This window comes from Rhipicephalus microplus, chromosome 8 (genome assembly GCF_043290135.1).
Source record: "Rhipicephalus microplus isolate Deutch F79 chromosome 8, USDA_Rmic, whole genome shotgun sequence".
NCBI classification, from domain to species: domain Eukaryota; kingdom Metazoa; phylum Arthropoda; class Arachnida; order Ixodida; family Ixodidae; genus Rhipicephalus; species Rhipicephalus microplus.
The window spans coordinates 77124759-77151530 of record NC_134707.1 but is presented as its reverse complement, the minus strand read 5'-3'; the positions used below and the strand labels follow the sequence as shown (position 1 = coordinate 77151530).

Here is a 26772-nt window from a genome sequence, read left to right as displayed (position 1 = left end):
AGGTGGTTGAAGGTGGGAAGTAGACCCGAAGCGCAAGCCGTAAGAAAGTGTGCGTGTGCCACCTCTCGTTTAGTCCTTGGAATGTCCACTGAATTGCGGTGCTTCTATATCGGGAATATATGAAAAAAAGATGCGAGATGGTGGGACTTGGAGTGTTGAATAGATGGACGAACGGACATACAGACAGATGCATGGATGGACGCATGAACAGACGCAGGGGTGGATGCATGAACGAACGCAGGGACGGGCGCACGAGCTAACGCATGGACGGTCACACAGACGGACGCATGGGCGGACGAATCCTTCGCCCCACTCTCCATCATTCCCTCCATGGATATGCTGCCATTTTTTTTGTGTACTATAAAATGTTTAGCCGGAATGGGTATGTGCGCTTCGTACTTTTACTTTTACCAATGGAAGCGATCCTCGTGTGCCTATTTCTTGAAAGAGAATTGTGTACAGCACAGTTCGTGTTCAATCTATGCACCACAGGAAACTCAATTTGCTTGCTGAAGCGGCCATGTTTGCGAACAGAGTGAGCTGCTGGCCAGACGAGCCAAAGTAGTAGTTAATTTTGAGTAGCGTGCTTCAAATGTCAAGCTAATTGTTAGGCTAACCGTTGGCTCTGTGTGTGTTTTTTCCTGCGTATTGTGGTTTTGAGCAGGGCGCAGTAAGATTCTAGCTGTTTGTTGTTTGTGTGAATTTCTAATTTGTTGCTATGGAATTGTTGCTACACCTTTAAGGCAAATAATTGACATTTTCTAAAATTAAAAATACGCTTTAGTGCTAGTAGTTAGAGGTATGATAACATTTGACCATTGTTTGGTTTCGATCAGCTGCCCATTCTCCGCGGGTCACGTGGTTTTGGTGAGAATTTTTTACGTTAGTCGTTACAGAATCTCACGTCCTTGGGTTTCAATATGTCACGTGATTATTTGTTACGTGGTTTATTGTATGTACGTGTCCCACAATCCTTTGATACGTCATTTTATGTGATCTTGTACTGCGCTCCAATAATAAGGTGTTATGCTGTAGAAGTTATACAATCACGATATGTTTTCGCGAAAATCCTATTGGCAGTAAGCTGTATGACTAAAAAGGACTACCATCCTTTACTGCTTTTGTGTATTGCGCCACAATAAAGAGCGTACCATCAGAAGTGTCTAACATTGCAGCAGTTTTATTTAAAAGTGTGTAGAAAGCTCTGATTCAAATTTTTTCGATCAGCTTTCCATCTTCTTCCATTGGTGGGAAGAATGCACGAAACACTGGCCGGTGGAAGTGATGCTAATTGTATTGCCGGCGACAATTGAAAACTGAAATAGCATGTGGTCTTAGCAGGCTCCACTAAATGCGTTTATTATTAAAACAAAGACCTCAGTGGTCGTTTAAGGCACACGCACACTTTTTTGTTGTTGTTGTTATGAGTTGCAGTGGTCGCCGTGATTGCTCTTTCCACCGTTTAAAAACAGGCCTGCAGAACGCTTAAAAAAGAAAGCAACCATTTTTCTGTGGCGTAACCTAAAGCTGCCTCAAGCTTGTAAAAAACAATTTCAAAATATACGTCTTTATTTTAAAGCAGAAAAATCAAGCTGCCATAATTTCTTGCCCTATACCTGTAGAATTACCACATCACTGTTGGATGACGCTAGTGGTCATTCTCGTTTACTTCATCATGATGTTCAAATTATAATTATTTTTTATGGGGAGAAAGCATGCTCGTTGCACCCGATGTGATGAACAATTTTCTCATTTGCGCCAAAATTAGCAAAAAAATTTTGAAGGATAGATTGTGCCTTCAAATATAGTACGTCAAAGCTGCCACATAATGCCCAACAGAAACCAGTCGTGTGAGTAAAAATCACGTAACCAAACATAAGCACTAGATACGTCAAATTTTTTTACCAATGCGCCTAACAGCTATAATCCCGTTGTAGAGCGGAAGAAGAATATGTGCCGCAGTGGGTCACACTTTTAGCGAGAGGAGCCAAGTGCGAGCGTTTGCCCCGAGGGCTGTGATTCTTGAGTCCGTTGCTGCCCCCGCTTTCCGCATCAATAGACCTGCTGTGCAAGTACTACTTGTGCCAATAAACCCCGTTTCAGAGTGGTGGAGGTGCGGGGTATTTCAACTTGGAACTCCGCAACAGGAAACTACCTGCCATCCCAGAAATGGCTGAAGAAACCACCCAGCAAGGTACGACCCAGCCTCCGATGGTCATCGTGCCCACTGCGCTACGCGTGCGCGATCCACCTTTTTTTGACGGTAGCGATGAGCAAGACGTGGAAGATTAGCTGTCGACATTTGAAAAGGTAGGCGCAAGCAACAAGTGGGACGACAGATCGAAGCTAAAATATGTACCCTTCTACCTGAAAGAGGTAGCGAGTCTCTGGTTTAACAACCACCACTCGGAATTCGCCAGTTGGGGTGCTTTTAAGCTACGCACTACTGATGTATTCGGTCGCCCCGAGGTACGCAAGCTCCGTGCCGAACAGCGTCTACGGCGACGCGTACAGCTTCAGGGGGAAGGCTTCACAAGCTACGTCGAGGATGTGCTCGACTTGTGCAAGCGCCTTGACCCTTGAATGATCGAGGCAGACAAGATCAAACACATCTCGAAGGGGATAGACGACGACGCCTTCCAGATGCTGCTGGCCAAGGGCCCCCGTACCGTGTTCGAACTCGCCACTCTTTGCCAGAGCTTCGAGGAATTGCGCAAACAACGGGTCATGACACGGCGGCCAGTGGCTACCGACGAAACTCTCGCGGCATTGACCCTAGGTGGAGACCACAACACAATCATGTCGGAAATAAAACGACATGTGCGCGAGGAGGTGGCCCGACAACTTCCGTGTCTGTCGTATCAACCGGCAACGGAACCCTCTTCTGAGCGTCTCGCGCCCGCCATCAGACAGGTAATACAGGCGCAGGTCTCTGAGGCACTGCCGCCCGTCTCTCAGACAACACCTGTCGCCGCGCCATTGACTTACGCTGCTGTTGCTGCTACTCCATCACGACCTCCACTTCGGCCGACTCCCCAGCCTCTACGAGTACCAACGACGCCAGTTCCAGCAACACAACAGCGCTATAACGGAAACCCTTGGCACACAGTTGACAATCGTCCAATCTGTTATGCATGCGGATATCCAGGTCACGTGGCGCGCTTCTGTCGCCGGCGCTTCGCAACGGGCGCGGCTGCAGCTCCGAGGTACTCTGACGACTCTTTCCCGGCCTTGTACAACGCGCAACGAGAAATGCCCCGTCAATACGACCGACAATCAGTGCAACGCGACCCGTCCCCATCCGTAGTAGACCACCACCCTGCTGCTGACTACCGACCATTCGGTCCCCGTCGCTCATCCTCACCACGCCGCTACCGTTCTCCGTCCCCGCTGCGTCGCCGACCGAATCCCATCGAGGCGGAAAACTGACTGCCGCAGCTCCGGAGGCACGAGCTGCGAAATCGTCGCATTGTAGAAGTCCTCGCCCGTCCCCCACAAACGTTCTGGAACTGTTTGTTGAAGGTCTACGAACTCTTGCGCTTGTTGACACGGGTGCTGCCGTATCTGTGATGAGTCAAAAACTCTGCCATTCGAAACGAAAAGTAACGACGACGCCTTCCGACGTATGGCTGAATACCACGAGCACACAACCTATTCGACCAGTTGGAGCATGTACAGCGAGAGTAATCATTCAGGACGTCCTGTACCACATCGAGTTTCTCGTGTTGGCTACTTGTTCCCACGACGTGATACTTGGATGGCATTTTTTGTCACGCCACTATGCCTTAATTGACTGCGCTCGAGTGCAGGTGGAATTTTCTGTGTTTTCTGATGCGCCATTTACCGACAATGAGCTCACTCACCTTGGCAATCTTCTTGTTGCTTCCGACATCGATGTTCCCCCTCTTAGTGCCATCGTTGTCCCCGTCAATCGCACTGAATCGTCCGGCTATACCGTTGTGTTCTCCCCATCTGACGTTTTCAGTCTGCGCCACGGTACGTCTCTGCCATGCGCCGTTCCTTCACCTCACCAAGATACTTCCGGAATTGTCGTTTGCAATCCTAGGTCATGCCCTCTCACCTTAAGAGCTCACGAAACACTGGGCTATGTTCTTCCTGTTGATGACAACGTTATTGTGTCTATTGAGTCCCACGACACTGGCCAGCAACTTCAACTGAACGCTGCGTTGTGTTCTCCCAATCTGACGTTTTCAGTCTGCGCCTCGGTACGTCTCTGCCATGCGCCATTCCGCCACCTCACCAAGATACTTCCGGAATGGTCGTTTGCAATCCTAGGTCACGCCCTCTCACCTTAAGAGCTCACGAAACACTGGGCTATGTTCTTCCTGTTGATGACAACGTTATTGTGCCTATTGAGTCCCACGACACTCGCCAGCAACTTCAACTGAACGCTGTTACTTCTCCTTTTTCGCGGGATGACTACTCCTCGGATATCTTCGATCGTTCCATCGACAGCAAGCTTCCTCTGGATCAACAGAACCAGCTAATAACCCTTCTGCATAAATTCCGTGATTCATTTGACCTTCCTTAAAAGGCACTGAGTCAAACTAACACTGTCGCTCACACAATCTACACTGGAACGTACCCTCCTTTGCGGCAACGCCCCTACCGCGTATCACCCAAGAAAAGAAGTGTAATTGCAGAGCACGTGGACGATATGCTTCAGCACGATGTCATCAAGCCATCTTCTAGCCCCTGGTCTTCACCTGTTGTGCTAGTGAAAAAAAAAGACGGTTCGATTAGATTTTGTGTCGACTACCGGCGACTGAACAAAATTACGCGGAAAGATGTGTACCCTCTTTTCCGCATCGACGACGCTATCGATTGTCTACAAGGTGCCGAATTCTTTTCGTCGCTGCACTTACGTTCAGGTTATTGGCAGGTTCCGATGGCAGAGTGTGACCGTCCCAAAACAGCGTTCGTTACGCCGGATGGCCTACACGAATTCACGGTTATGCCATTCGGTCTGTGCAATGCCCCTGCAACGTTTGAACGAATGATGGACAGCGTTTTGCGCGGCCTTAAATGACAGATATGCTTATGCTACCTTGATGATGTTATCGTATTTTCTCCTGTTTTCTCTAACCACGTGGACCGTCTGCGCACAATTCTTCAGTGCCTTACTAAGGCAAACCCGCAGCTTAACCTAAAGAAGTGCCGCTTCGGGACTCGCCAACTTGGTCACGTTGTGTCAAAGGATGGAATTTGCCCCGACCCGGACAAACTTCGAGCGGTAGCCAACTTTCCGCAGCCGACTTCACTCAAAGGACTTAGGAGCTTCATCGGCTTGTGCTCGTATTTTCGCTGTTTAGTCCACAAATTTGCAACAATAATAGCCCCACTTACACAACTACTGAACGGTCCAGCTAATCTTTCTAACTCTATCCCGGCATGCGACGAAGCTTTCCTTACACTGCGCCACCTGCTTACGTCCCCACCGATTCTACGCCATTATGACCTAAGTACCCCCACTGAAGTGCACACAGATGCCAGTGGCGTTGGTCTGGGAGCCGTACCCGCGAGACGAAAGCCCGGTATTCCAGAGTACGTCGTCGCATATGCAAACGCGCCCTCACGAAAGCGGAAATGAACTACTCCGTAACTGAAAAAGAATGCCTCGCAATCGTTTGGGCATTGACCAAGTTTCGTCCTAACTTGTACGGACAGAGTTTCGACGTTGTGACAGACCACCACGCACTTTGTTGGTTGGCGTCACTAAAAGATCCTTCAGGTCGCCTTGGACGTTGGGCTCTTCGCCTACAAGAATTCGACATTCGTGTCATCTACCGCTCCGGACAAAAACACTCTAATGCGGACGCCCTCTCACGATCACCAGTGAGATTCAGCGCAGACCTGCATTCGGACTTTTCAATCGCTCCCATTTCCGTCTCAAGCATGTCGTCTGAACAGCGGAAAGACCCATGGATAAAATCTCTCCTCAACAATCTTTCCGACTCCTCATCGTCTGCGTACCCACGCGCTCTTCGCCGCCAAGCCACACATTTCGAAATACAGGATGCGCCACTATACCACAGAAACTACCATGCGGATGGCTCTTGGTTATACCACGCCACATGCGATCTGATATCTGTGTGTATTTTCAAGCCGACCCACAACATGCTCACGCTGGTGTGTTAAAAACGTATCACTGGATCCGCCAGCGTTACTACTGGCGTGGTATATACACCTTTGTGCAAAAATACATTCGGTCCGGTTCATTATGCCAGCGACGAAAGACAGCGGCCCTTTCACCCGGATTATTACAGCCTCTACCGTGTCCGGCGCACCCTTTCGACCGCGCTGGAATTGATTTATATGGTCCCCTTCCATACATTGCCACTGGAAATCGATGGATTATTGTTCGAGGTATGCCAGCAACCTCGACCATCTGACGAGGTATGCTGAAACAGCTCCACTACCTATGGCTGGTGCACGTGACGTAGCCAATTTCGTCTTGCGACGCTTCGTACTGCGTCACGGGGCACCACGTGAACTGCTGAGTGGTCGAGGGCGTGTCTTTTTATTCGCAGTTGTACAACAACTCCTTCGGGCATGCCGCACGCTGCACCGCACCTCTACAGCCTACCACGCGCAGACCAACGGTCTAACTGAGCGCTTCAACCGAACGCCAGGAGACATGCTCGCAATGTATGTCAATTCCGACCAATCAAACTGGGTTGTTATTCTTCCATTTGTGACATGCGTACAACACCGCGACGCAGTCAACCGCAGGCTTCTCGCCCTTCATTTATATGGGTGTGAGCCATGCTCCACCCTTGACATCATTTTGCCGTATCGTCCCGACGTCTCAGAGTTCAACCCTCTCTCTGAAATTTTGCACCATGCCGAAGAGTGTCGTCAGTTGGCCCGATTATTCACCTTGGACAAGCAAGCACTCGAAAAAGACCGCCACGACCACGACCAGCAAGTCGAGACTTTTGCCGTGGGCTCGCTCGTCTGGCTCCGGCTGCCCTTCCAATCCCCAGGTCTGTCCTCCAAGTTTGGCTCCAAGTTTCACGGTCCTTATCGCGTGGTCGAACGTTGACCTCATGTAACATACGTGATCGAGCCGGTCACGCCATCTACAAACAGGCGACGCCTTTGTCGTGAGACTGTCCACGTGAGTCGTCTCAAGCCCTATCACGACCCACTCCTACTTTCGTCACCTTGACTTGCCAGGATGGCTCGTCTTCGTCGCCGGGGTATTGTAGAGAGAAAGAAGATTATGTGCCGCAGTGGGTCACACTTTTAGCGAGAGGAGCCAAGCGCGAGCGTTTGCCCCGAGGGCTGTGATTCTTGAGTCCGTTGCTGCCGCCCGCTTTCTGCATCAATATACCTGCTGTGCAACTACTACTTGTGCCAATTAACGCCGTTTCACCGTGACTATTCTCTATTTCATACATCAGGTACAGCGCTGTGGAGGCTGGCAACACTACTTTCGGTAGATGCGTGTGCTGGAGTGGAAATCATCACCTAGAAGTGAAGCCGTGCCTCTGGAAAGATGGTAGCTATGGCGGCCAACTTACTAGGGGCATGATAAAAGACCACCGTTCAGCAATTGTTTAGAGAAATTTATTCTCACGGACAGGGAACATCAATTACAATCCAACCGCACATCGCGACAGAACACAACATCCACACAAACACCAAAAGTTGTTACAAAAAGATATGTTTACATATGTTCACGGAACACGACATACACAGATGCACAAGAATTGTTAGAAAAAAATATGCCTACATATGCACGATAGACGGTAAACAAAGGACACACAATTGAAAATATAAAGATCTAAATGTCAAATATTTACATAGTATATACAAGGTATTTTTGTGAGTACTAAACAAAGATTAACCTAACAATACCAGGCAGGCCTGAAAACAAGCCTTACACGTCTCTCGCAGACGAACAAAAAAGGGCAGGACCAGTGTCGAAGGCATTCTTCCTCACCCAGAAAGAAGAGTTCCTCCGACAAAGCAGATAGTATTTCTTCGTACAGTCGCTGCGAAATCGGGAAGAGAGCACAGCGGCGACGACCTGCTGCAACAGCCTCACAGTGGTTACGCCAAAGACAGTAGGCACCAGCAACAATGAGAAGGCAGGCGAAGCGGCCCCGAGAACAACATCAAGAAGACACAAAGCGGTTTACTCCGAGGCCAACGAAATCCTGCATGCAAAGCCCTCCAGAAAACACAAGCAATGACGCGTTGTCTTAAAACAAGCTGAATTCATTCCCGTACGGAGCAGTTTGGACATGTTGATGACTGGAGCATTCTCAACCTTTCGAGGAGGGCCAAGGCTAGGAAGAACGCCCCACCACCGCTGCAATATGAAGTCCCGAAGGTGGCCAGATAGGAATTATGCCGTCAGCGTGCTCCAAGACACAAGACTACAGCGGGTGCGGTGTGCCGGAGGAACTAACGGGAGCATCAAAGCGGCTGTTGTGTCAACAATAGGATTGTCTAACACATCTACCGCCGGACAAGCCGACTGGATATGACGAAAAAACGTGACAGCTGTTGCATAAAACGAAGGAAGTTCTACTGATTGTTGACCCCGATTAAGGTCACAAAAGGCAATAAATACCGAATCCGTGTGCCTATAAAATAATATGCCAGAGTTCGTGCGGGGAAATCCTCTCCTTGTACAAGGCGCAACAGGAAGCGCAGGGCCAATAGCCGGCAGCGTACTTGTACCGAAGGGAAAGCAAAACCTCCCTGGGAACATGAATTCTCTTGCTGCTGTCCTAACGCCGCACGAGAAACCAACTCAGTGCCACCGGACCAAAAGAAGGAACACAAGGCAGACCGCAAAGACCTTATGATGCGTAAAGGCGGCTGTTCCACGTGAGAAAGGTACCAAATGCGACCGCAATACACAGTCTGCGCAAGGTACCTCCGCTCAAGAAGCGGGAAGTTGAAATCCTGGGCGTTCTCAATTTTTTGTTTTACTTCATCGAGGGCGTTTGACCAAACGGAGTTACAAACGCCGTAGTGGGTGTATAGAATTCCTAAAATGCGAAGAGACGCAGCCGGCTGCAGAAGAGATGTGGAGCTAAGTGTGGAGTTAGGATAGCCGATGAACAAATGCCGGGATTCAGAGATGTTTAGCGTGGCACCTGAAATGTTGCCATACTGAAATAATAAACGCAGGCTATGTGAAAGACTATCTTCATATGAAAGGTACAGGTTGATGTCGTCAGCAAAAGCTATGATATTCACGGCACTGCTGCCCGGAAGCGTAAGACCCCGGACATGCGAATCCGCTTCTAGAGCACACGAAAATGGTTCAAGGCTGAGGACAAATAGAACAGGAGACAATAAGCTTCCCTGACGGACACCACGTGTAATCAAAAAGGCAGCACTCTCCCAACCACATAACCTCCCTGCCTTTCCTTGCATCTTTATCTCTCTCTCTCTCTCTCTCCCAACCCTCTGGAACTAGTGCTATTTTTATACCAGAGTAGGTATGTCTAATTAATTCTAGAAAAGTACCAGGAAAACCAAGGACTGTGAGCACTATAAAGATATACGTTTGCTCCAGTCGGTCAAATGCTCTCTCTTGCTCCAAAGACACAAGGAGACTACGCGCAGATCACGACAGAGTATAGGCTATGATATCCCGGGTGGTAAAGGACAAGCTGTGTATTTTTGGTCCAAGCATAAATGAAGCCTGATGATGACGCACCAGGGTGTTAAACAAAGCCTTCGAGCGTTAAATAATCAGCGTCGCGCATACCTTATAGTCAACGTTAAAAGGCGTGATAGGTCTCCAATCATCAGGAATAACAGAGGAAGCATTACCTTTTGGACTAAGCACAATGCGTCCATCTCGAAAACTTGATGGAAAGACACCATCCTCGAAACATCGCCAGATAACCGTGGTTAAGGCAGTACCGAGCTCATTCTAAAATGACTCGTAAACTTCAACAGGAAACTCGTCTGGCCCAGGGGCTCTCCCCTGTTTCATGGATTGTAGTGCAGCCTTTACCTCATCGACTGATGGAGGGACGTGCAGGGAATCAGCAGCTTGTAGAGGAACGCCTGGCAAACCTCCAAGCATAAGCGGTATTATTTCACAGGTTGTCCGCATCACCGGATATGACATCTCTTCAAAATGCGCCAGAAAGAGAGCTCGATCACGCGTAGGAAGCGGCTGTGTAGGTGGTGACTGCGTGGTCGTAAAAACAGGCAATTGTGACTGCCCAAAACACAATTGCCTCGCATAGCGTAGCACCTCGAGGTAGGCACAAGGGTTGTGCATACAACGCCATGCAGCCACCGCCAGAGACGAGGCGGCAATCAAACTCTGGAAGCATTCACGTGATTCACATTGCCAAGCTCGCATCAGAGGAGACGGCGTTTCGGCGCGCGAGGCAATGCGTAACTTTGCTGCAGTATCAGCCAGCTCCCCAGATGCGCGAGGACGAAAGGAACGCCCTTCAAGTGAGCAGTGCAGGCGCCACTGGGTATTAAGCGCATCCCAATCAAATGAATTAGATGCAGCGAGTGACAACTGTATAGCACGGGACAAATGTAACCGAGAGCACGCGTCCTGGAGGACGCGAACATCAAGACGCCATGGTTTCTCCGAAAAAAATGGAATTTTTAGCTCGAAGAGAATCCGACGATGGTCAGAGATGTACACAGGTGAAGGTGGGATGGGCGGAACACGTTAGTTGGAGACAAACGTCTCTAAAACATGTGAAATATTAGCCCGGTAGAGTCTGCTGGAGGATGGACCGCGGCGCCATGTCCAAACAAAAGTATTCCCGTGCATGACATTATGCGCATCCAGCAATGAAAAACGCTGGACAAGGCATCGCAGCTCACGTGAATTCAAAACAGACCGACCCCAAACAAGACCTTGTACATCGCATCGCGTATTTAGCACATAGTTGAAAACTCCAATTAGAGAAACGTGGCGACCGTCTAGGAAAAAAAACATCTAAATTTCGAAAAAATAATTAGACTGTCCGGTTTGTGCAGGCGCATACACACATAGTATCTTCAGTCGAAAAGAAAAGTATGTACAATCTAGAGCCTTAATTCTACCGACGCCGTCGTAAACAACGGGGTGACCTCTCAATAAAGCCTGATTAAATATAATAATACCTACTCCCGTAAAACGAGTTGCAGCGAAAGAAAAATAGCAATCTAAGTTACACTTTTGTTTAAAAGCCCTAACGTCGGAGAGTGAAAAGAAAATAGTTTCCTGCAGGCACAAAACATCACAATTTGCAGCATGGGCTATACTAATCACCTCGGCCTCCTTTACCGGACTGCGAAAACCTTTTACGTTGAAGGAAATAATATTCAATGCGGTGGCCATCGTAAACAAAAAAGACAAATTTGGATACTAGACTCACAGTGCTGAGGGACGCAGGAGCGGGTGCCCCGCAAGCAGCTCAATCACTTCTTACGACCAGGCGACCCACCAGAAGTGCGGGGCTTCCGGGGCCGCATCAAAGTCCGCAGGGGACTTCTGTCTCTGATGGGGGCCTCCGAGTCGCTGCTGGATATTTGGTGGTGCTTGGTGCCGAGGCTCTTAAGTGAAGATGGCACAAACTCGTCAAAACCGTCCCGGCTGATCTCGCTTGGAGTGCTATCGGTGTCTATCTGCAGGGCCCTGTCAATTCCTAGTGCTGCTCGAGTCCTCGTTGATGGAAACCTCGTCACCTTGGGACAACGTCTCCTCAATAATAGGACTAAAAGAAGACTGGGCAGCCATGGTGTGAGCATCAGATATCCCGTCATCATCTGCGACGCGTTCACCGAGAGACGCCTCCTCTGGCGAGTGCTCGACCTGTGGTTTTGTGGGAATCGCCACTGGTCGCGGGCCGCTAGATGGATAATCCGCACCCTGAGGGGCTGCCTGGACCGGGCTGGCGGGAGACACTGCGGGCGTTTATGTGGCGTCTGGTGTGGCGTTGTGATGCGCCCAATTTCGTCCTAGCAAATATCCAGACCTGGCGTCAATGATACGACGTCCTGAATATTGTTTGGTTGAAGTGACGGGTAATTCTTAATGGCCGCCTTGGAATACGACGGTCTTATGGTGCAGGAGACGGTGGCATGCGGGTCACCACAACGGCAACACGGCAGCGAGCAGCCCTTCTTTTCGTGGCCATAAACGCCGCACCTTCCACGAAACGGAGCTGGGCAGTAAATGCGGAAGGGCCCACTGTCTCCACATCAACGGCACACTCGCTTCATCCCTTTATAGTCACAGGTCACTCGATGACCTGCGACCTTGAGGTAGTTGGGCACCGGCGACGATGTCTTCATTTCCATCCGGACTAATCGCGTCCCAGTTGTCACGGTTGGGCGTGACCCAATGAGTCCTCTGCTGATGTGCAGCCCTTTCCCGTAGGGAGACAATGCTTGAACGAGGACATCGCTGGGGACGCGGTACGGCAGGAACAGAACGGTGACTTGAGTGACTCGGGGTCCCAAGGGTACGACAGCAACGCGCTCTCCTCTGATGGTGAGGTGGGACGCGTCGACGATTTGAGCCAGATCCACCTCCCTATTAATGGTGACTTGGTAATTCTGGCCTCCAAAGTGCTGTACACAGTAGACTTCTCGATCCCTACTATTGAAGACGTCGCGTCAACGACGTCATTGGGACTAGTCCCCTCGGGGACTAGTCCCACAACGTCAAGGGCTACACAACGTCGAAGGCTAGCGCCTTCTTCGGGGGCTGGCTTGCCATTACGGGCGTACGCCAGCCCAGAGACGCCTTGAAACGCTATCAACGACAACGAGGGAACACGAGCACGAACAGAGCGATTCCCTCGCATGCCCCATGATTGTAATGTGAAAACTTTTTCGGGTCACATAGTGTTTCAAGTGCGTCTTAGCATTACTAGTTTTCCTTAGAGAGCCTCTAATTCGAGGCAAAGTTCTTGGGAAATTCAGTAACCCATACTCGTTTCTGTGGGTTATTTCATCGAGAATAACTATCTTTCAGTATAGAACTAACGTAGAATTTACACAAACATATTAAAGCCACCTGATATCGTAGTGGGCACTATCAGAAAAGAACATGTTCCCGAGATTTTGGCAGTGGCAAAATCTGCTTCACTTCTGCTGGCAAGGCATTGCGGGAGCTTCCACTCGAGCAAATATGTGTTTACAGAAATTTATTCTCACAGACAGTGAACATTTATTACAATCCAACAGAACATTGCGACAGAACACAACATCCACGGACACACCGAAAGTTGTTACGAAAAGATATGTTTACATATGTAAACGGAACACAACATACCCAACTACACAGGAATTGTTACAAAAACAATGTCTGCATATGCACAATATATGGTAAATGAAGAACACACAAATAAAATGTAGAGATCTATATGTCAGATATTTACATATTATTACAAGGTATTTGTATGAGTATTAAACAAAGATTAACCTACTAATACCAGGCAGGCCTTAAAACAAGCCTTACACGTCTCTCACAGACGAACACAAAACGGCAGGACCAGTGTCGCAGGAATTCCTCCTCACCCAGAAAGAAGAGTTCCTCCGACAAAACAGATAGTATTTCTTTGTACTGTCGCTCCAAAGTCGGGAAGAGAGCCCGGCGGCGACGACCTGCTGCAACAGCTTCACAACGGTTACGCCAAAGACAATAGGCACCAGCAGCAATGAGAAGGCAGGCAAAGCGGCCTCGAGAACAAAGTCCAGAAAAAACAAAGCGGTTTACTCCAAGGCCACCAAATCCTGCATGCACAGCCCTCCAGAAGACACGAGCAACGAAGCATTGTCTTAAAACTTGCTGACTTGTTTTCTGTAGGGAGCAGTTTGGACATGTTGAAGACTGGACTATTCTCCACCTTTCTAGGTGGTCGAGGGTATGAAGAACGCCCCACCTCAGCCGCCACATGAAGTCCCGGAGGTGGCCAGATAGGATTGATGCCGTCAGCGTGCTCCAAGACACATGACTAGAGCGGGTGTGGCGTGCCGGAGGAACTAATGGGAGCAACAAAGCGGCTATTTTGTCAACGATAGGATTGTCTAACAAATCTAACTCAGGGCAAGTCGACTGGATTTGACGAAGAAACGCGACAGCTGTTGCATAAAATGAAGGAAGTACTACTGATTGTGGGCCCCGAATAAGGCGCACATTAGGCAATAAATACCGAAGGTGAGTGCCTAGAAAATAATATGCCAGAGTTCGGGTGGGGGATCCCTCTCCTTGTACGAGGCTCAACAGGAAGCGCAGGGCCAATAGCTGGCAACGTATTGATACCGAAGTGAAAGCAAGACCTCCCTGGGAACACTGCTGTTCTAACGACGCACGAGAAATCAGCTCAGTGCAACCAGAACAAAAGAAGGAACACAAGGCCACTGCAATGACGTCACGATGCGTAAAGGTGGCTGTTCCACATGAGAAAGGTACCAAATGCGACCGCAGAACACAGTATGCGCAAGGTACCTCCGCTCAAGAAGCGGGAAGTCGAATTCCCGGGCATTCTCAATTTTTTGTTTTACTTCATCGAGGGCGTTTGACCAAACGGAGTTACAAACGCCGTAGTGGTTGTATAGAATTCCTAAAATGCGAAGAGACGCAGCCGGCAGAGATTTGCAACTAAGTGTGGAGTTAGGATAGCCGATGAACAAATGCCGGGATTCAGAGATGTTTAGCGTGGCACCTGAAATGTCGCCATACTGAAAGAATAAATGCAGGCTATGTGAAAGACTATCTCATCTGAAAGGTACAGGGTTATGTCGTCAGCAAAAGCTGTGACTTTCACGGCACTGCTGCCCGGAAGCGCAAGACTCCGGACATGCGAATCCGCTTCTAGAGCACACAAAAAATGGCTCAAGGCTGAGGATAAATAAAAGAGGAGACAAGGGGCATTCTTGACGGACCCCACCTGTAATAGAAAATGCAGCAATCTCCCAACCTTCTAGAAATAGTGTACTTTTTATATTAGAGTAGGTATGTCTAATTAATTCAACAAAAGTACCAGGAAAACCAAGGGCTGTGAGCACTTTAAAGATATACGTGTGCTCTAGTCGGTCAAATGCTTTCTCTTGGTCTAAAAACACCAGGAGACCGCGCGCAGATCGCGACGGAGTATAGGCAATGATATCCCGGGTGGTAAAGGACAAGCTGTGTATTTTTGGTCCAAGCATAAATGAAGCCTGATGATGACCCACCAGGGTGTTAAACAAAGCCTTCAAGCGTTGAATGATCAGCGTCGCGAATAGCTTATAGTCAATGTTAAAAGGCGTGATAGGTCTCCAATCATCAGGAATAACAAAGGAAGCATTACCTTTTAGAATAAGCACAATGCGTCCATCTCTATAACTTGATCGAAAGACACCATCCTCGAAACATCGCCGGATAACCGTGGTTAAGGCAGTACCGAGCTCATTCTAAAATGACACGTAAACTTCAACAGGAAACCCGTCTGGCCCAGGGGCTGTCCCCTGTTTCATGGATTGTAGTGCTGCCTTTACCTCATCGACTGATGGAGGGACGTGCAGGGAATCAGCAGCTTGTAGAGGAACGCCAGGCAAACCTCTAAGCATAGGCGGTATTATTTCACAGTTTGTCCACATCACCGGATATGACATCTATTCAAAAAGCGCCAGAAAGAGAGCTCGATAACGCGTAGGAAGTGGCTGTGTAGGTGGTGACTGCGTGGTCGTAAAAACAGCTGATCGTGACTGCCCAAAACACGATTGCCTCGCATATCGTAGCACCTCGGGGTGGGCACTAGGGTTGTGCCTACAACGCCATGCAGCTGCCGCCAGAGACGAGGCGGCAATCAAACGCTGGAAGCGTTCTCGTAATTCATGTTGCCAAGTTCGCATCAGGGGAGACGGCGTTTCAGCGCGCAAGGCGATGCGTAACTTCGCCGCAGTATCGGCCAGTTCCCCAGATGCGCGACGACGAAAGGAACGCCCTTCAAGTGATCAGTGCAGGTGTCACTGGGCTTTAAGCGCATCCCAGTCAAATGAATCAGACGCAGCGTGTGACACGCGTATTGCACGGGACAAATTTGACCGAGAGCACGCGTCCTGGAGGATGCGAACAGCAAGACTCCATGGTTTCTCCGAAAAAGAAAATGAAATTTTTAGTTCTAAGAGAATTGTACGATGGTCAGAGATGTGCACAGGCGAAGGTGGGATGGGCGGAACACGTAAGTCGGAGACAAACGTCTCTAAAGCACGTGAAATATAAGCCTGGTCGAGTCTGCCGGAGGAGTGTCCGCGGCGCCATGTCCAAACATAAGTATTCCCGTGCATGACATTATGCGCATTCAGCAATGAAAAATGCTGGACAAGGCGTCGCAGCTCACGTGAATTCCAAGCAGACCGACCCCAGCCAGGACCTTGTACATCGCAACGCGTATTTAGCATACAATTAAAGTTTCCAATCAGAATTACATGATGACCGTCTAGGAAAAAACATCCAAATTTCAAAAAAATTGTTAGACTGTCAAGTTTGTGCAGGCGCATACACACATAGTATCCTCATTTGAAAAGAAAAGTAAGTACAATCTAGAGCAATAATTCTACCGACGCCGTCATAAACAACGTGTTACCTCTCAATAAAGCCCGAAATAATATAATGATGCCAACTCCCGTAAAACGAGTGGTAGCGAAAGAAAAATAGCAATCTAAGTTAAAGGTTTGTTTAAAAGCCCTTACGTCAGACAGTGAACAGAAATTAGTTTCCTGCAGGCATAAAACATCACAATTTTCAGCACGGGCTACACTAATCGCCTCGGCCTGCTTTACCGAACTGCGAAAACCTTTTACGTTGAAGGAAATAATATTCAATGCGGTAGCCATCGTAAAAAATAAAGACAAATTTGGATACTAGACTCACACTTCTGACAGACGCGGGAGCGGGTGCCCCGCAAGCAGCTCAATTACTTCTTACGACCAGCGACCCGCCGGAACCGCGGGGCTTCAGGGGCCGCATCGAAGTCCGCAGGGGACTTCTGTCTCTGCTAAGGGCCTCCGAGTCGCTGCAGGATATTCGGTGGCACTTGGTGCCGAAGCTCTTTACTGAAGATGGCACAAATTTGTCAAAACCGTCCCGGCTAATCTCGCTTGGGGTGCCGTCGGTGTCTATCTGCAGGGCCCTGCCGCTCCTAGTGCTGCTCGAGTTCTCGTTGATGGAAACCTCGTCACCTTGTGACAAAGACTCTTCAATGATAAGAGGACTAACAGAGGACTGGGCAGCCATGGGGTGAGCAACAGATATCACGTCAGCATCCGCGACGCGTTCGCCGAGTGACGACTCCTCTGGAGAGGGCTCGACTTGTGGTTTTGTGGGAACCACCACTGTTCGCGGGCCGCTAGATGGATCATCCGTACCTTGAGGGGCTGCCTGGTCGGGGCTGGCTGGAGATGCTGAGGGCGTTTGGTGTGGCGTCTGGTGTAGCATTGTGATGCACCCAACTTCATCCTGGCATATATTTGGGCCTGGCGTAAATGATACGACGTCCTTATTCTTGCCTGATTAAAGTGGCGGGTAAGTCTTGGAGGCCGCCTCGGAATACGATGACCTGATGGTGCAGGCGATGGTGGCATGCGGGTCACCACAACGGCGACACGGCAGCGAGCAGCCCTTCCCGTCGTGGCCGTAAACGCCGCACCTTCCACAAAACGGAGCTGTGCAATTAATGCGGAAGTGCCCACTGTCTCCTTATCGGCGGCACACTCGCTGGATCCGTTTGTAGTCACAGGTCACTCGATGGCCCGTGACCTTGAAGTAGTTGGGCACCGGCGACGATGTCTTCATTTCCATCCGGACAAATCACGTCCCAGTGGTCACGGTTGGGCGCGACCGCATGAGTCCTCTGCTGATGTGCAGCACCTTCCCATATGGTGACAATTCTTGCGCGAGGACCTCGCTGGGGACGTGGCACGGCTGGAACATTACGGTGACTTGGGTGACTTGGGGTCCCAAGGGTACGACAGCAACGCGCTCTCCTCTGATGATGAGGTGGGACGCGTCGACGATTTGAGGCAGAGCGGCCTCACTGTAAACGGTGACTTGGTAATTCCGGCCTCCCAAGTGCTGTACACAGTAGACCTCTTCGATTCCTACTATTGAGGACGTCGCGTCAACGACGTCTTCAGGACTAGTCCCATCGCCGACGCCTACGTCGAAGGCTAGCGCCTTTTTCGGGGGCTGGCTTGCGATTACCCGCGTCTGCCAGCCCAGGGACACCCTGAGACGCTAACGACGACAACGAGGGAACACGAGAACAGGGCGAAGCTCTTTATAGCGGCTCCCGTTCGACCCTCGTAGCCATTGTAGTGTGTAACAAGTATAACATTTTGACCTGAAAGGTGGTGCCGGTGAGAGTTCTTCTGTGCGTTGTTGAACAATAAAAGATAGTGCTCTACATACATGCCAATAGCTGATAAGGTGGCATGAGAGACGGGAGCATTCGACTTTTAGTTAACGCGCCCGCTGCGATCCCCATTAGCAGCCAATGGCACGTACATTGAGCACTATCTGACACAAAATGGTTGCTACGTTATACTCGCTGGGTGTAACCTCCTTATTTTCAGAAAGGTTTAGCGAGCGTTGGGTCGCAGTGCCATGAATACAGTGAACTAGTATATACCATGAACTCCAGGTTGTTAAAGGTCGGAAGTAGACCCGAAGCGCAAGCCCCAAAGAAAGTGTGCGTGGGCCACCTCTCGTTTAGTCCTTGCAATGTCCGCTGGGTGGTGGTGCTTCTATAGGGGAATATATGATGAAAAGATGCGAGATGGTGGTACTTGGAGTGTTGAATAGATGGACAAACGGACACACAGACAGATGCATGGATGAACGCATGAACTGACGCAAAATGGATGCATGGACGAACGCAAGGACCGACGCAAGAACAGACGCACGCACGGACGGTCGGATGGACGCATGGACGGTCCCACAGACGGACGGTAAACGAATGGACGGGCGAATGCTTCGCCCCACTCTCCATCAGTCACTCCGTGGATATGCTGTCCCCTTTTTTTTTAATTCTCCTTGGTTCGCATAATAAAATAGCCCAATGACTTTACCACCAGTAATAGGATTTCATTGTTAAGTTTAGAAATAAATGAAGCCGTGTGCCTCAAATATACACAAAAAATGGTCATACGACTGTCAGTGTTCCTTAACCGCTTAACGTCTCTTTGATTTTGCTTTTCGGTGTTCTTCGCGGCTCATCGCGACGCATCGTGGTAGTACACGTGCTCGTCTATCACCAGCCTTTGCAATCATTTAAAAGTGAGACACACGTATTCGCCCATCTTCCTGGTGGATCTTCTTGTGAATAGCATCAACAAAGTGCACATACAGATCTCTAGCGAGCACATTGCTTATGCACAGAAAGGCGAATACAGTCGTAGTTCATGCAGTTCTACCTCCCAAAAATGACGAATTATGGCGTACTCGAGGCTTTGGGGAAAGCCAAGATTTCAAACACAGTTGGCGTTGCCTCGACACGAAGATGCACCCAAAATTTGCATTATGCAGTATCGTAATCGGTAAAAAACATTTGCCCGCAATGGGGACGCAATGGAGCAGACGGCGGCTCTATGAATGATACGTAAAGTGTTATTCACTAAGCCTTCATTACGCTAATATCAGTGTCCTAATGCCTTGTATGCGCTCTCTTTTTCGATGGATCTCTAAGAAAGTTTCATAAAACCTTTAGCGAGTGTGCATTTTCTGATTTTGTAGTCGCTTGATGGAAGCGTGCGATTGCATCACAAGCTCGGTAACATATAGCCTCGTTTTTGGATTGATTCGTTATAATTTTGTTGTTGTGCTTCTACACAGGTATTCAATACCACTAAGAAATTATGGCTCTATAAGCAGAACATTACGTCGACCTCAACTGAAAAAGCACCTGTGAAACGACGGGAAAGAAATGTGGAAACGCGGTGCATATTTTTTCTGAAGCACAATATTACCAATGAAGACGTTTTTTTATGGATGGAAAGGAAAAGTTTAGGGGTGCGAAACAGATGGTACGTATAATTTATGAGCCTTGTTTTGCATTAGCGAAGTTACCGGGTCGCAAATTATACTGACTATAATTTACAAACGTGTTTTAGTGACAAAAAGGTCACTATTCGCAATGGATGGATGGATGGATGGATGGATGGATGGATGGATGGATGGATGGATGGATGGATGGATGGATGGATGGATGGATGGATGGATGGATGGATGGATGGATGGATGGATGGATGGATGGATGGATGGATGGATGGATGGATGGATGGATGGATGGATGGATGGATGGATGGATGGATGGATGGATGGATGGATGGATGGATGGATGGATGGATGGATGGATGGATGGATGGATGGATGGATGGATGGATGGATGGATGGATGGATGGATGGATGGATGGATGGATGGATGGATGGATGGATGGATGGATGGATGGATGGATGGATGGATGGATGGATGGATGGATGGATGGATGGATGGATGGATGGATGGATGGATGGATGGATGGATGGATGGATGGATGGATGGATGGATGGATACGGCTGTACCCTATAGATCGGGCAGTGGCTAGCGCCACGAAGCCGTAATACCTAATGAACCAAAAACTAGATGTTTTTTAAATAGTGAGGTTGAGGATTCGTACTTTGCAGTGAAGGGTCTAATTTTCACTCGTGCTTTGGCTTTAGCCACCAATTAAATAACCTCATTGTAGTTAATTCTACCCGCTTAAAGTCTATTTTGCCCTCTATGTCCCTAAACCCCAGCGCTTTGACAAACTCTGCGCCATCATCTTGAACTATAAGGTGAAGCCCTCTACAGAACATTATCGAGTATATGGCAGTTTCTTCTTCCTCTCCACACGCACTGCATACCGTGTCTACCCCTTCGTATTTGGCCCGATATGTCTTGGTTGGCAATACTCCTGTCTTAGCCTCAAACAGTAGAGGACTACTCCGAGTATTATCATAGATCTTTTCCTTCGCAATTTCCTGCTTAAAAGTTCGATAGCTCTCTAGTGCGGACTTCTTAATCATGCCGATTCTCCAAATATTGGTCTCAGCTTCCTTCACTTTCTTCTTAACCGATAGTTCTTTTTGGTTTGGCCACCTGCTGTTTTCTAAGTATTTACCAGTCAATTTCCTGGTTCGCTTCCTCCATTTTGTATCGACATTCTTCATGTACAAGTAGCTGAAAACCTTCCTAGCCCAACGCTCCTCCCCCATTTCTCTCAATCGCTTCTCAAATTTTATCTTGCTGCTAGCTTCCCTGCCCTCAAATGATGTCCATCTCATATCACCTTGTACTCCCTGATTTGGTGAATTCCCGTGAGCTCCTAAGTCAAGCCTACCTATTCCACGTTGCCTAATTTCTAATCTTGCTTGAACTTCTGATCTCATGCGCAATACTGCATTGCCGAACGTCAGACCAAGAACCATGACCCCTTTACATATTCCTCTCAAAACATCAATCCTATTGTAATTCCACAGTGCCCTGTTTTTCATTACCGCTGCATTCCTGTTACCTTTAGTCGTCACGTATATTTCGTGTTCCCTTAGGTACTCGGCCCCATTGCATATCCAATGTTCAATGATTGTTGCGCCACCTAGCGGAATTCAGGAGCATCCTCTCGAGGATGACCAGTAGGCAGACTCTCCCTTGTTTGGCTAATCTAGACCCAGTGTTAACGCGTAAAAAGGAATGAACACACGCCACATTGTATATTTAGTGACTAAGTGAATATACCGGAAACTCCGTGACGCGATAAATCTGCTTCGTTCTTACGAGACATGTTGTTTTCGTGAAAATACGTGGACACTCGCACATTCAAACAAGCCCGCAAAGTACACATATAGGATTCGCGAGATTTTCTTCAGCCATGTTGGATAGATAAGCGTTTTCGTCTGACCGTTGTCGTTGAAACTCTCCTTGTTTTACATGCGTATAACATTCGTCAGTGCGTTTGTAGTGTATGAATCCCCTAACATTCAGGGTACGCGGAAAGTAGCGCAGGGTCATGATTTGCTCTTCCAAGCCTTGGCCAACGCAGCGCTTTTTGATTTTTACGTTTCTTGATAGATGGCAGCAGAATGCAAGCGATTCGCTTTTAGTCGGGTGTCAGAGTGAAGTCTTACCTGCGCCCAGATAAACGTGGTGAGCGACGCCATGCTGGTGTCTTGCACGCGTGGTGAGTGACGCGTTGTTGGTGTTAATGAAGTCGTTTGGTGGAGAGGATCCCTTAGATTACTTTCAGCAGTGATGCCCCCCCCCCCCAAAAAAAAACCGTCTTGACGTCGAGGATTTTTACCTCGACGTAAAACGCACCGAGATGGACAGTGACGATGAACGATCAGCTGCTAACTCACGAGGAGCGAGTTGCACTGCACGTCTCCTCATGCTTTAATGTCTTTTCACGCTTGTAAGTCACCTTAATTGCATTTCTTGTATAGGATCCTCCAGTGAACTCGAAGTAAAAGCATGTTTTTTCTTGTGCATTGCATGCAGCCCAATTACATTGGATACTACGATGCGCCGCAAGCTCCCAACACACTCGATCGGCAAAGCGAAATGGTTAGAGTAATGAAACGTTCACTTCCTACTAAAGTTGATGCTTCTCTGCTGACTTCACTGGTATCGTCCAAACAACGCTGTTGTTCGACAAATTTTTACAATTTAGACGTTGCGAAAAGCGTTCGCATGTCTTTTTCGATATCCTTGTGGTGGTAGCGCTAATAAAATGTGACACATCCGAGGGCTGTGAATTGCGCACTGTTGGAGCCTGATCATGGATGCAACACAAGCGCTATTTAATGGGAAGTTAAACGCTTGTGTTCTGGTAAAAAAGCAACTCTTAATTTACCACGTTCAGCCTGACTGAAGAAAACGACGAGCTTGGTGCCAGCGTCCCAGAGCTCTTGAGGTGAACCTTGCATGCTTTCGCTGTAGAGTTCCTCGGTTAAATTTTTATCTCAACAAATCAGGAATTTCATTAACTAACCTATGTGCAGTTTGCAATGAACCGGATACAATAGATCACTTTCTTCTCACATGCCGCCGCTTTGCCTCACTGCGACGAATACTTCTTGAAAGACCGATTGGTATGCTCAGATTGCCAGTCAATACATCCACCCTATTATTGTTTGGAGCCAGTCAGCTGAGTGTGGGCCGCAGTGCTTTTCTGTCAGCGCTACATATATTCATTCAGGCAACCGGAAGGATACGCTGCTAGTGGTACTGCCAGATCTATCCAATTCTTTGTCCCCCTTTCTCATTCTTGTTAATTTGTTTTATATGTTGTGAGCGCGACAAGCGAATGACTCTTTGTTCTCTTTGATATCATCATCACATGTACATCTTCAACTGAAAATATCATCACCAGCGTGATTTAGCTCGAGCTTGGCTGAATAAACCGGTTCCTCACAATATTCTGGTTTATCGTATTCTTCTGCACTTTTTGACGTTTTTTAAGGTGCATTATTATTGTTCCTATCTAATTTTTCTTTCTTTTTTAGCAAGCGTTGTAAAAAATGATCTATTATGAGGTACAGTGTGGCCAATCCCCCATGTGGGTATGAGCCAAGATATCCAAGGCGACAAGACAAGACAAGACAAGCTCGTGGGCTTGCAGGAAAAGAAGAGGAGGCGAAGCCACCATTTTTGGGTGAGCGTGAGCCACAAGTTAAAGATCTACATCGAAATCTACGTTCTGGGCTCATGCGGACGCTAATAAACGTCTGTCTGAGTTCTTGAAGCCATGTCGGTTGTTCAGTTGGCCACATACATTACAATTCGGTGCCGATAAACCCGGGAGGCGACAGCCGGGAGCTACCGTCAAGGAAAATCGCTGGTGGCTACCGACTGGAACAACCGCCACGAACTACTGAGGCCTACCAAATAGCTGACCACCATGGTCAAGCTCAAGGTAAAAGAACCATTCGAAGGGCCCAAACAATAAGCTCACGCAAGAGGTAAGCGTCATACTTGATAAAAATTACTCGACACTGCAACCGATTGCCGAGATTTACGAGAGGCTCAAAGGCAATAAGGAAGAGCTGAACAAGATTATTAAGGAGATCGAGAGCCATGTAAGTGATGAAGCATCTGAACTGGAGTATGCCAGTCCAAATGAGTATGAAGACAACGCGACCCGCATCTTACCCGAGCTCCAGAACAAGTGACGCTAGCACAGTGAAACATCTGCGATGTCATCGCCTATCGAAGTTCACGATGTACTGGCGTCTATAGTACGGGCCGACCGACTCGGAGCCAAGATGCCGAAGTGACTATTATTCCATTCGTAGGTGACTTGTGCACGTGGAACTCATTCTGGGAACAATTCGACCAGGTGATCAACCGCAATGGCAATATAACAACTAGCGAGAAGTTTAACTACCTGAGGGAGATTGTTTTTGAAAGGAGATGCTGCGGCAGCTATTGCGGGGCTACTTACAACTGAAGCATGCTGTGAAGACGCCTTCATTATCATCATCATCATCATCAGCCTGACTACGTCTACTGCAGGACAAAGGCCTCTCCAATGTTCCACCAGTTAACCCGGTCCTGTGCTTGCTGCTGCCAATTTATACCCGCAAACTTGTTAATCTCATCTGCCCACCTAACCTTCTGTCTTCCCCTGACCCGATTCCCTTCTCTGGGAATCCAGTTAGTTACCCTCAATGACCAGCGGTTATCCTGTCTACGCGCTACATGCCCGGCCCATGTCCATTTCTTCTTCTTGATTTCAGCTATGATATCCTCAACCCCCGTTTGTTCCCTAATCCACTCTGCTCTCTTCTTGTCACTTAAGATTACACCTACCATTTTTCTTTCCATTGCTCGCTGCGTCGTCCTCAATTTAGGCGGAACCCTCTTTGTAAGTCTCCAGGTTTCTGCTCCGTAGCTAAGTACCGGCAAGATACAGCTGTTATATACCTTCCTCTTAAGGAATAGTGGCAATCTACCTTTCATAATTTGAGAGTGCTTGCCAAATGTGCTCCACCTCATTCTTATTCTTCTAGTTACTTCAATCTCGTGGTTCGGCTCCGCGGTTATTACCTGCCCTAAGTAGACATAGTCTTTTACAACTTGAAGTGCACTATTACCTATCTCGAAGCGCTGCTCTTTACCGAGGTTCTTGTACATTACTTTCGTTTTCGGCAGATTCATTTTAAGACCTACCTTTCTGCTCTCCTTGTCTAACTCCGTAATCATAAGTTGCAATTCGTCCCCTGAGTTACTCAGCAATGCGATGTCATCGGCGTAGCGCAGGTTACTAAGGTACTCTCCATTAACTCTTATCTCTAACTGTTCCCATTCTAGGCTTCTGAAAACGTCCTGTAAGCACGCGGTAAATAGCATTGAAAGATTGTGTCCCCCTGCTTTACACTCGTCTTGATTGGTACTCTGTTGCTTTCTTTATGAAGCACTATGGTAGCCGTTGATCCCCTGTAGATTTCTTCAACAATGTTTATACATACTTCATCGACGCCCTGATTCCGCAGTGCCTGCATGACGGCTGATATTTCTACTGAATCAAACGCCTTCTCGTAATCTATGAAGGCTATGTATAGTGGTTAGTTATATTCTGAGCATTTCTCTATTACCCGATTGATAGTATGAATGTGGTCGATTGTTGAGTAGCCTGTTCGAAATCCTGCTTGTTCCTTTGGTTGATTGAATTCTAAAGTTTTCTTTACTCTGTTAGCAATTACTTTTGTAAATAGCTTGTATACTACAGAGAGCAAGCTAATCGGCCTGTAATTCTTCAAGTCCTTGTCATCTCCTTTCTTATGTATTAAGATGATGTTAGCGTTCATCCAAGACTCTGGTACTCTTCCCGTCAGGAGACACCTTGTAAACAGGGTGGCTAGTTTTTCTAACACAATCTGTCCTCCATCGTTTAGCAGATCTGATGTTACCTGATCCTCACGAGCAGCTTTGCCTCTTTGCATGCTCTCCAAAGCTTTTCTGACTGCTTCTATCATTACTGGTGGGGTGTCATCTGGGTTACTGCTAGTTCCTATAATATTAAAGTCGTGGTTGTCCCAGCTACTGTACAGATCTCTGTAAAACGCCTCCGCTATTTTAACTATCCTATCCATATTGGTAGTTATTTCGCCTTCTTTGTCCCTTAGTGCATATGTCCGAGTTTTGTCTATCCCAAGTTTCCTCTTCACTGCTTTGACGCTTCCTCCGTTTTTCAGAGCGTGTTCAATTCTCTCCATGTTATACCTTCTTACGTCGGATACCTTACGCCTATTAATCAACTTCGAAAGCTCTGCCAGTTCTATTTTGTCTGTTGTACTTGAGACTTTCTTGATTTGACGCTTCTTAATGAGATTCTTGGCAAGACGTCTTAGTCATGCTGAAATCACGCTTAGGTGACAAGAAGCGCTTGGGGCAGGAATTTTTCTCAAGGCTTCGAAGGCTTACTCCAGTGCGTTCGTCCATCGAAGTGACCAAACACCGCAAGCGGTACAACTAAGTGCTCAACAACACTCGCGGTTTGGAGGCTCCTAATGTTAGCAGGTCGTTTTTCTCATCGAAGCTATGTGACCTGCCGCTGAGGGCTTTGCCACATGTCATTGTTGTTGCCTACTGTAGATCTTTCGGAACAGAAACTGCAGGGTCCACTATCGACAACGTTCAAGTTCAGCATGTCATGGAACATGGTCGCCTTCTGCAGTTTCTCAGTATTGAGGTGGGGAGCGTCGAGAGGAGCGACTTTCAGGAGCACAAAGGATTCGATGAGGTGGCTTAT

At 48.1% G+C, this 26772-nt stretch overlaps 1 long non-coding RNA gene across 2 annotated transcripts in view; it reads left to right on the top strand.

Moving 5' to 3' along the window:
- The window catches only part of LOC142769184 (uncharacterized), a 135710-nt gene that overhangs the window by 39533 nt on the left and 69405 nt on the right, over positions 1–26772 (top strand). For both annotated transcript variants that reach the window (XR_012885698.1, XR_012885697.1), the window contains exon 2: positions 19835–20025. This is a non-coding gene — a long non-coding RNA (uncharacterized LOC142769184). The remainder of the gene's footprint in view (positions 1–19834; positions 20026–26772) is intronic.